Consider the following 11,761-nt stretch of genomic DNA (forward strand, 5'->3'; position numbering starts at 1 on the left):
AACTAATGTCTGTATGGATAAAAACCAAGCAAAATTACAAGCAATTCTCATTACAGTGGAAACTCGGTAAAACGAGATCCTTTGTGACCAAGACAGTTTTGTTCTTTACATCAGATATTTTGTTATATTAGTAGCGAATTAACAATACAAAATAAGGGAAATAAATCAATTGTTATGGGAGAAATGAATTTGTTATAACAGTTAATTTTTTTTTTATACATGTGTCAGATATCTTTTTATCGAGTTTCCACTGTACTTACATTACACATAAATATACATATATTATATTTTATATCAATAGAAATCAAGTCGTCTGAGTCATTTTTTTCCTAAATATAAACTGTTATGAGCTTAGTTTAATTGTTTTTGTTTGTTTTTTTTTGTTTTTCCTATTTAGTTGTTATTGTGTTTGACTTGGTATATTTTGGTTTTGTCGCAATAACTTTTTGTTTATACACTGTGCAAATATTATGTTCCGATATGTCATTGTATAAATGTTAACAGGGCTCTTTTTAAAGCAAGCCTTTTGGCTCTGAAAAGACTAGCCTGTTTTGTTGTTGTTGTTGTTGTTGTTGTTGTTGTTGTTGTTGTTGTTTTTTAAGAAGACTGAATAAATGAATAAATCACGCACAATAACATGCATCAAAATACCATTCGTGACTAATTCATAGTTAGCCTGGCAAAAAGTAAAGTTATTTAAGTTCAACAGTGAAACTTTGATCAAAATTGGATAAAAATGAGGATAGGAAATTACGAAGATTTGCTAATCTCACAGAGTCAATATGAATATGAAATGACTGAGTTTATTGACTCACTACTGGCCATTTAGTTTTTGTACAAAGTCTTTAAATCTGCTTCATTTTTTTGTTAACTCACATAATACCCCCGCCTCAAATCCTATCTAACTGATCATTATTTTGAAATCAGGACAGATCAGGACAGATCAGATCAGGACACTTCTCTGGCAGGAATATTAGAGTTTGTTGTTGTTGCTGCTGCTGTTGTTGTTTTGTGGTTTGTCATTTTTTTTTAGACCATCAATGGAAAATCGAGAGGTGATGATAGCATCAGCTCACTTATTTGCATATTCATATTACCAGTTGTGAAAAGAAAAGAAATAGTTAATCTTTAACATTTTGCAAAATCCAATGACTTTTCATCCAATTTGAATATTGTTTTATTTTGTGCTTATTAATTCTTTGATATGAATAATAGCAATTCTATAGACATCTTTTTTGTCTGCTCTTACCAGCAGCTCTTCATATTCATATTGAACTTGTTAAAGTGTACTGGATGAAAATGATGTCTGATGTTTGTAGAAATAAATACGAGTAGAAACAAACAAACACATCCAATAGGTTTTCCTTCCTTTATCATCTCGTCTGTTTGGAGAAAGTGAAATGCAAAAAAAAAAAAATGTTTTGCCAAGATTACCAAAGTTATATAGAGTCACTGAACCCGTTCTTCACTCACACATGTAAAAGGCCTCATGTTCGAAGGCAGTCTTTAGATAAATGCCGCATTATTATATATGTTACATGTGTAACACTCGATAATTTTGAGGTAGCGTGGTAGCGTGTTAACAGCAGAATTTCAATAGCAAAGCATGACACATTCATTTCATGTTCAACAGCAGATTTATTTAGTATGACACGTTTCGAGCATGTGGGCAAATTCACAGTATGAAGTCCAGCACAAGTGCAGTATAACCAATACACAGTATTATAAAAGCCTTAACCCAACGGCTAGGGTTTCCCAGCAGATCTGAGGTCCTCACCTAAAGGAGGTGGGATTTAAAAAAAAAATGATTCTGTTCTCCTCGTCACACCGTGATATATCTCTGTTTATGTTTATCAATCTAGTTACTGTGACTACAGATATGTTAATTAATAGCTATACCAGTTATGTTACATGTGAACAATACACCGTTTTGATATAAAGGAATGACTCAATTTGGAAGTAGAGAAGGGCCATTATATATGTTGTGCCCTGTATTATGTTCTAAGTCCTACTACTATATTGTTAATCCAAAAGCCTATTCATATGGGTTTTTATGTTACACACAGTTCCTTGCTACTGAGCAATAAATTTGTCTATACATACAGTGTTACAAGCCTTATCAAACTTACATGAAAACTCCCTTACTAGTACTACAAGCCTTATCAAACTCACATGAAAACTACCTTACACATGTACATGTATTGTCCTTCGACGAATATATTCTCTTTGCACTATGAGATTTATTGCACAAAGAAACGTCTCCTTCCAGATTGTACTCGTGTCTACACAGATTTGCTTCTTCGACACACACGATTTTCATTCTGAAAGGGGGTATCTCACCGGGCTTGAAACTAGTTCGTGACTAGTTCGCGATTCCAGATTTTGCTAGTTACAGAGACGTCTCAGCGATGTCTCCGAGACGTCTCCTGAAAATTACAAAGTTTCCGAGGAGTCGCAAGAAATTTAAATATGTTCGATTTTTCGCGAAGTCTCCGCGACGTCTCCGAGACGTTTCCATCAGTTGCGGAGACGTCGCGGAGACTAATCATATCCACGACTGCTGAGAAGTCTCCGCGATGTCTCCGCGACGCCTCAGAGACGTCTCGGAAACGTCGCCGAGATCTGCTGGAGACCAGAAAAAATGGTGAGAGGTCGCGGAGACGTCTCCGCGACTCCATTTGACGCTGTTTGACCTACTTTAGAAACCACGTGACCCATCTGCGTGCTGACATCCTGCCTAGATCAAATCAGGTGATCCTGCAGCGGCTCCATCATATTTGGAATTTTTTGACACCTGCCATAGCTCGTCTCAGAGACGTCTCCTTGGTGAAACCGCAAGCCATTTTTATGTTGGAGACGTCTCCGCGACTGCTGCGACTGATAAGTTGGAAACGTCGCGGAGACGTCTCCGTTGGTGAGATACGGCCTAGGTTTGGGTTTATGCATGTTCACGGCAGGACTTAAGACTTTATGTCAGTTGCAGAATATTTCACTTTTCCTCTATTTTATACCTCCGTCACCATGCATCCCGCTTCCAGTGAAGTCATTGAAGGACAAGTTCACCAGTTCATAGACATGTGGGTTGAGTGAATGCAGCACTATTAGTAAAACACATTAGTGAGAGTTTGACAATCCGTTCAAAAGTTATGAATTTTTGAAGTTTCGGCTCAGTCACGGCTGAATGAGAAGACTACTATAGCTTGTGATGTCACATGTGTACGACGATATAAAGAAAGTATAAATAAAATTCAACATAATTTATTTTCACTTTTCTCGCAGAACAAAAGAACTCTCGACTTTGGCTCTTTCAGAAGGCAAGGGGAATAATATTACTCTTAACATACGTCAGTAACAGGTCGAAGAAATGCGCACTTTATTCAAGAAGTAAAGTTTCGTGAAATTCTCTTTTTATTTTCCATGTATCGTTCTATACGCATGTGACATCATACACTATATAATAGTAGTCTTCTCATCCAGCAGTGATTGCGCAGATACTTTAAAAAATCATAACTTTTGAACGGATTGCTGATTTTCCTCAAAATTTTACTGATGTGTTCTACTAATATTGTTGCATTCACTAAATCCATATGTATATGAAGGCGGACTTGTCCTTTAAATACACACTTTGTTTAAACAGTTCTATCGCTTCCGTAGATATACATGTACTGTCAAGCAGAAATTGGAAGCAGCGACGAGGTGGAGTTTTTATAAAGTCATGACAGCTTTTTAAAAAGGAAAGCCATCCCAAAAACAAATAAATTCTAAAGCGAAATAAATCGGGTAAGAAATAGGGAAGATATGACATTTTGAAATTGAACATTTCTTCGGAAAACATTTCTTGATAAGTCTTCATGAATATTCAAATGAGCTAGTTGATGATGTCATGCCCTCACATTTTTTTCATGTATGTTATATATGAAATTCTGAAAATTGTTAGTATTAGCTAATACACAAAGTGATAATTAAAAGGTAAAAGCACAAATTCCCATACCAATATATTCACAGCACTAACTAAGGTGTATAGGAAGTTTTTTGTTTGTTTGTTTGTTTATCTGTTTGTGTTTTTATCTTGTCAGCCGATGAAACCCGGAAGTGGGACCAGAAACATTTTGCGCCCCTCCCCACCCCCACCCCCGCCCTCGTTTTACGGAATTCCTGGATCCGCACCTGATCCTGCATCTTGTCATGGGAGTTCATAATCATCGATATTGTCTTTTGGGCTGCATAAAACACGCTCACTGATAAACGAAACCTCGATGTCTGCGACAAAGACTATCAGACTCGCGCTTGAGTAACTTCCGTGCCAACAGTCAAAAGCTGCATGATCGCTACCAGTACCACTCTACTGACCTCGCCTTGTTTGTTTTGAGTGGTTGTACCAGGGAGGATTCCATCTCCATGATGGTACTGCGTGGTAGGCCTACTCCTAACGCTGCTGTAGTAACGAACCGGAACAAGGGTACTGTGGTGCCTCAATATTGCCAGTAAGATCAGATCAGGAGGTGGGAAGAGATTGTTCCCCGGTAGTCAACGGAGTAACTCTTCACTCACGGCCGTGGTCTTCGAAATCTTAGAAGTGCCAAGAAACGACACCTGCAATACGTAACGCTCATCAATTGTGCTTCGGAGAATTTGTAGTGACCCACTTTCTGAAGCGACGACATGGCCGTGGGCTCGGGGACCTCGGGCGTGGGCTTGGTCCTGCTGAGTGCACTCTCACTTTTGCTGCTACACGGTGTATCTGGGCAGGCCGACTACCAGGGCATGATCGCCGATGGTAAGCTATGGGCAAGTGTATACAGTAGTCCCTAGGATAGTCTTGGGGCTTCGCGCTTTCACTAGTCCGTAAGGGTTAATGAGGAAGGGGCCGTCCTTGGGGGAGGAGGGGGAAGGGTGTTCCCCTACATCCCAGGACGTAAAAGGGGAATATATATATATATATATATATATATATATATATATACATAATACATATACATATATTATATATATATATATATATATATATATATATATATATATGAAGAGTTTGTTTGCAAAAACCGATAAGTCCATATTTGTCAAATGGAGATATTTGCGATTAAAGGTCAAGAAAAATACAGAGAATGATAAGAAAATTTTTGCTTCTTTTGACCATAACTTCAAAAATATACCTTTATATGTAGTGACCAATATATCATTTAAAAGGTATTATTTTGTACTTTATGACAGAGACCGTACTTCAAAATCTTCAAAAATGAACTTATCGGTTTTTGCAAACAAACTCTCCATATATATGTATATATATATATATATATATATATATATGGATAATTTCAATGACAGAACTTGTATATTCACCATGATCGGTCAATTTGTTGGGTTTTTATACCTTGAATTAGGTACACTGATACAAAATTACACGCAAGGGCCTTTTACAACGATCAACTTTATTCATCATAATTGACCACAGCACTCTATGTAGACATAAAACCAGTTCGTATATGGAAGTGCTTCTGTTATGCAGTCAAATTACATCTGTTTGTTTGTTGTTGTTTTTTGTTTTTTGTTTCTTTTTTCTTGTTTGTTTCGTTTTGTTTTTGTTTGTTTGTTTTTTTTCTTGAAAACTGTCCTATACTTTAAAACAATTGATTAATCGGCCTACTATATTCAAGACACAAAATACTTGAATTCGTGCCAAAGAAAACTTGAGTTGCAGGGAACTAAGGTGGATAAGGCTCTTTGTTGCTAACAGGACTCTGGAAGTAAAGTAAACTGTTCATGGATATTATATGGATGTAGGAAAATCATAGATGCATTTCAGTGCATTCACAGAACGGCCCAGGCCTGTGCACATTTCCAAAATGACCTGTTTCGATGTATATATATATTTTTTTCTTTTTAATGAGATGATTAAGCGCTGCACTTGCTTTAAAAGTTATATGTTTACCGAACAATTTATGAACTTCATGTTCAAAGAAAGAATGAACTTGCGGAAACTAGTTGACCAGAATGACCCGTCAAGTAACACTTCGTGAATCGTGATTGCTTCATTCGTTAAGTGTTTACAAGCTGAGTAATTGTGGTTGTTGTTGTTGTTGTTGTTTTGTTATTGTTTTGCTCATGCTCAAAGTGCAACTAAAGACGAACTGCCGCTTTTGCGGATATTTATTTGTGTCAAAAGTTTGCGGTCTTCCTGAGCGCGGGCACTAATCACACTACCACTTTAGACTACGACAAAACGCGCGCTGCTGCTAACGATGGCAGCGTACGACCTGATTTCTGGTTGTTATGTGATAATCCGGTTTCCTCACTCAAGGACAATCCTCTACTATATCAGCGAGATTGTTCAGCATTATGTTTATTCGCGTTTTTGTGGTCCACAAGGTATAACTTACGCGAAAAAGTATTCCATTTCTGTAAGATACGACTTTTCATTGGATTGAGAAATGTTCACTCTTACATATGACTTTACAAGCGCGCGTGAGAGATAACGTTATATGTTAATTATAAAAAAAAAATAAGGTAGTAGGGCCTACACACTCTGATGGTGACCAATGGCACTCAAAGTATATTCATTTTCTGTTTGTTTGTTAATTTGTTTGTTCGTTCGTTGTTCTTTTATGATATCTTTTGTTTGATTGGGGGGGGGCGGGGAGGGGAAATCAAAGGAAAAAGTAGACTACACTGCAAGGAGTTCGTGTGATTGCCGCCAAAACAATCGCGATATGTTCGCAATAAAATCTATACACCACTGCAAAGGCGCCGGCATCTAATAAGACACATAACACATGAAAGGGCACGTATACAAAGCGAAATACACTCAGTTTTATACATGATATCCTGATTCTGATATTGATAACCTCGAGTCTCCTCTTCTAGTGTTATCAGGCCTACTTGTTCCAAACTTAACTATCATATTATATTTGAATACTATACTCCCAACCCACCGTAAAGAAAAGAGAATAAGTATAAACAAAGACATCGAATATTTTGGAAACGAGTTAAAAAGCCTTTTGATGAAGATCTACCATTCTGTTTGCAAAGAATTGTCAACTTAGGCAAGTTGGATAAGCGTACGGGAGTTTCAAATATATTATCATTGGCCTATAAGGATGTGCAAAATCTGACACTTTTAAAGAGACATTTCCTTGACAACGAGAAACCATAGACCTTGTCCTCAAAAGCTAATAATGCATGCAGAACAATTCAGATTCAGGTTGTTGTTGTTGTGTTGTAGATGTAGATGCCTTGTAGATGTAGATGCCGTAGCTCTCCTTACACAGGAACAGCAACAGAATGTGAAAGAATGACACATTTTAGGATTACCGGAACCAATCATCCATATCTCGGACAATCACACTACGAACTCCTTTTATACGGAACTTCGGGATGCAGTCACGCGTGTGTTAGAATTCGGAAAAGGTTGATGGTCGAAACCCTAAACGTTCGATTTCGTTACAATCTCAGTTTTCAAGAGAACGAACCTCAATATGCACTGTATTCCATTTTAGAATTAACATGATGGCAATGTCTTGTGGGAAAAGATGGCAACCGGGTATAATTTAAAACTAAATGCAATACAATGCATTTTGCTTGGTTTTGTTTTGTTTTGTTTTGTTTTTTGTGTGTTCTTTATTGTTTTTTTTATACACTTGCATCTGGCGTTGTAAGTAAAGCTCCATCGTGCTTTGCGAGTATCACGTTAAAATCGTCATTATTCAAATGCACAAAACACTGATATCCAGAAATTTCTCAATTTGAAAGAATAGTGTACGTGTATAATGTCCTACAGATATTATGCCAGTATACATGTCTCACTATTTCATGATTATTTTGCGCAAGAGAGATGGAGAAATATAATGATACTCAGTTATAACAGTGATATTATTTTCTTTATCATTCCTCTTACTGCAAATGTCATATTACAATTATCATGGTTATGATTAAATGATTATGGGTATGATTATTTTTGTTATCATTGTTAATACTATTCTAATCATTTGATCATTGCTGTTATCAATGTTTTTTTATCAGTGTTTATGATAACCGTCACTATAGTTTGCTATCTTGTCATTCTCATCATCGAAATCATTGTTTAATTCATGTAAACGTGTAACCCAGATGTGCAGATGGACGCTTTCGATGGTCTCGCGGGTATTCTGGGGTCCCTAGGCCTTGGAAACTTCACTGATATCCTAGGTCTCCTGCAAGGCGGTGGGGACTTCACTGATATCCTTGGCCTCCTGCAAGGCGGTGGGGATTTCAGTTTGGTAAGATACACAGAGTGTCGAAATAACCATCATATTTCCACCTAACAGAAAGGTAATACCAACTAACACAAAGTATACATTGAATAAATCGTAATGGTAACAATTTGTAAACAATAATAAATCATAAATTGTATTGCACAATATATGACCTGAATAAATAAGGGAGTTCGCGGTTAGCGCGTGTCTCATTGTTGACCCCTTCACCACAGACTCTCAAACAACATGGACATGTGTTGTGATCAAGAATTCCTTGTTGAAGCATGGCATCTTGTATTAACTCAATGCGCACGAAATGCATGGAGAGATTTTGCGAATCAGTGTTGATGAATGAATTACTTACACCTGTACACGTTCTAATTCAGTCTAAAACACATACATTGTAATGACATAATTCAGATTCCCAGTTGCCCAAGGATTCTATTCATTTTAAAGTGGCAAATACACAGACAGTCTCATTTGACCTTTGTTTTGCACATGCGCAAATCACAACCGTGAACTCCCTTATAGAAACAATACACGCTATTCAATGGGGACAAAAATAGCTTTTTGCGATGGAAAAGAGTGATCTACTGAAAGCGGAGCTTGTAAAATGCAGTTCGCTCGAAAAAAAAAAATGACAAAGTCACAATGTCGTGATTCATCTTTTGACAGTTTGAGCGTGACTGATATAGTATCGATCTGTATTTTCTGTCGTTGTACTTGTTGATACATTACGCTTATAGTAACAGACGACGAGTCACAGTGGTTCTTTTTGTTTTGTTTTTATGAATACATGATAGAGGGGGTTTTTTTTATCATAAAAGCAAACTTTTATTGAAGGAAGTTATAAAACGAATAGCAAATGAAAAACAACAACAAAAGTAATATATTCAAGTGAGGATTTGAACAACTGACTTTATATTAATTGATTGAAAGTGAGCAGTGATAGACCCTTTGTCATGTGTGCAGGGAGTATGCATGCATGTAGTGTTGTCCCGTATGTGCACAAGGGTGACACAACATTTGCTCGGCTATTGCGACAATTGGTAGGGTCTTATTTTCCCTAAGGACTTAGAGTTAGAGTTGGGATTGTGCTAGGGTTTTAGGTTTAGTTTAATGTAAGGATCAGGATTAGGGTTAGAGTTATGTGTGCGGGTAGAATCTATGTTTGGCTTAGCGTGCAGATATTACATGGGAGCAATTGTCCGCAGGAGAAAATGTCATGTCATACAAAAGACCCCCCCCCCCCCCAAGCAGATGTGTAGTCAGGATGGTGTGAGAACTCTCTCACTGCCCTATACAATGACAAGTGTTTGATGAGAGAATTCTTCAAGGATGGTCATATAAGAATAGGGTGATATCGCATTCATGGGGTAGAACCATGGGCAAATATACGACCAAAGCAAACAAAAATTTGAATACGATCGTCAGTGCTAGGTGTACACAATGTTCCCGGCGGCCACGGCAGCCCGTCCATTTGTCCGAAACGTAGTGCGCTGTGGGTAGGAGGGATTTTCTCGTTCAATTTTCACAAAACAAGGAATATCCTTCAAGTTATGATGAAAAATATTTCACATTAGAATTTTCTTTCATGTTTTCGTTGTCTTTCTTTAGAAGCTGTAATCGCGCAAATATCTCAAGTTTGATAGCAAGAATGGAGTTAACTTGTTTTTGCGATCAAACACTACGTGACCATGATACAGTCTGACCTCTCCTATCCGGACATAAGGGATTTGGCCGGATGATATGGGAGAGTCAATGTTACACGCAGCTGACTATCTAATAGTACTCTGTACATGTAACCTATTGCAGACAGGGGCGGATCCCGGAATACCGTGAAGGGGAGGCGCCTTTGCAAAATTAATGGGGCGCACCTCCACCCCATTTTCTTTTTTATTTCTTTTGTTTTGACACGAAATAGAGAAGGGGCCATCTGGATCCGCCACTGGCAGGTAGCGTACGCTGAAACTCTTTGCAGTCAGCCCAAATTTGTGGGTATAATGTCTGAATACGTGTTATTTTGATGAAAATTTGATGTTAATGTATGTTAAATATGTTGGGAATAATATGTAAGTAATGTGAGTTTGTGTACAGGAATTTCGTCCCCATTCTCCCTGTAATTATCAGATTGAAGGGGAAAGAAAGTCGCCTCCGATAATAGAGAGATCGGGTTAAGAGGAGAGGCCGGATAGGAGAGGTAGGACTGCACTTAGGCTAAAAGTGTTGCTCTTTATTGCTATGATAAAACATAGTTGTCCTGGCGTTGACGGGTATACTGTTCATTATTGCCGTGATGCGCTTTTCACTTTCAGCCAGAGTTAAAGTCGGTAAAGTTTCATCATCGCCCTACAGCTCTGCCATTGGGGTTAACACGAAATAATTATCAATGACAGGGTTTGGTCTCACAAGCAGCAACCTCTCTCCCCCTAATATTTTCTTTTCAAAGCTATTACTAAAGCTTAAGTGGTAGAATATTTGTAAGATATTTAATTTGTCAAAAGCAAGTTAGTGGAGATATACGAGCAGATCGATGGGAGAATTGCGAGGTGATTACACCATCATCACCCCACCCCAATGCTTCAAGTAGTTCTTCCCAAGTTTCGTGAAAATAAGTCAAAATTTACGGTTTTCTGTAAAGATTGAAGCATCTAATGGCCGATATTTATCAACCCATCTGCATGCTTGGTATTTGCACTTGTACACGGACCTGGTTCATGGTATTTTTCAATAAATTATGTGTGTGTGTTTTTCTTTTTACTCATATTATGGTAGATATGACTTACAAGAGTTTTACATATAGTTGAAAGCTTCCAAGAATGATTATTATGATTTTTTTTTTTCTGCTACAACACCATAACCATGCTGATCTTTTCACTTTTCCTATACTCCATTTCGTAGCCAGTCACTTAACTTCCTTCGATTCTCTTCCATCCCAGAACCTTGACCCTCCATTTATGCTTTTGAATTCTGCTTTTGTGAACCAAAAGTAGAATAAAAAATAAAGTGTACCATGCATTATGCTTCACAGTGAAAATTCTGAAAACCACCTAATTAAGTAAACGTCTGTCACACAACAATCGAAGAATGAACAATCATACATTAGCGCTTGAGCACGAATTAACACATTGGCTTTGAATTCATCCCCTGATATTTTTCTTTAACGTTTCTATTGTGTGCTTACAGTACCAATTTGCACCGCAAACCCCATAGAAATGTTCACACTGTCCAAAGTCTCTGCCACAAAAGAAAGATGGCAGATTACACAGGTGTTCTTGTCGTTTGTTTATCTTCTTCACCTTCCCTTTGTCATCTCACAGATTCTGCAACAAATACTGTCGGTTCTTCCCCAAGGCAACGACACGGATTTCTTTCCCGGATTCGGCAACAACTCGGATGCAGGCTTTATACCGGACGACTTTGATTTCGATCAGGTCTTGTACTCGCTGTTTGCTGATGTTGCCGTGAGCGAAGGCTGTCTGCGGGATTTTTTCACCTACATGAACGACATGAGCGAAGGCATTCCCTACGCA

The sequence above is a fragment of the Diadema setosum genome, chromosome 16 (genome assembly GCF_964275005.1).
Source record: "Diadema setosum chromosome 16, eeDiaSeto1, whole genome shotgun sequence".
NCBI lineage: Eukaryota > Metazoa > Echinodermata > Echinoidea > Diadematoida > Diadematidae > Diadema > Diadema setosum.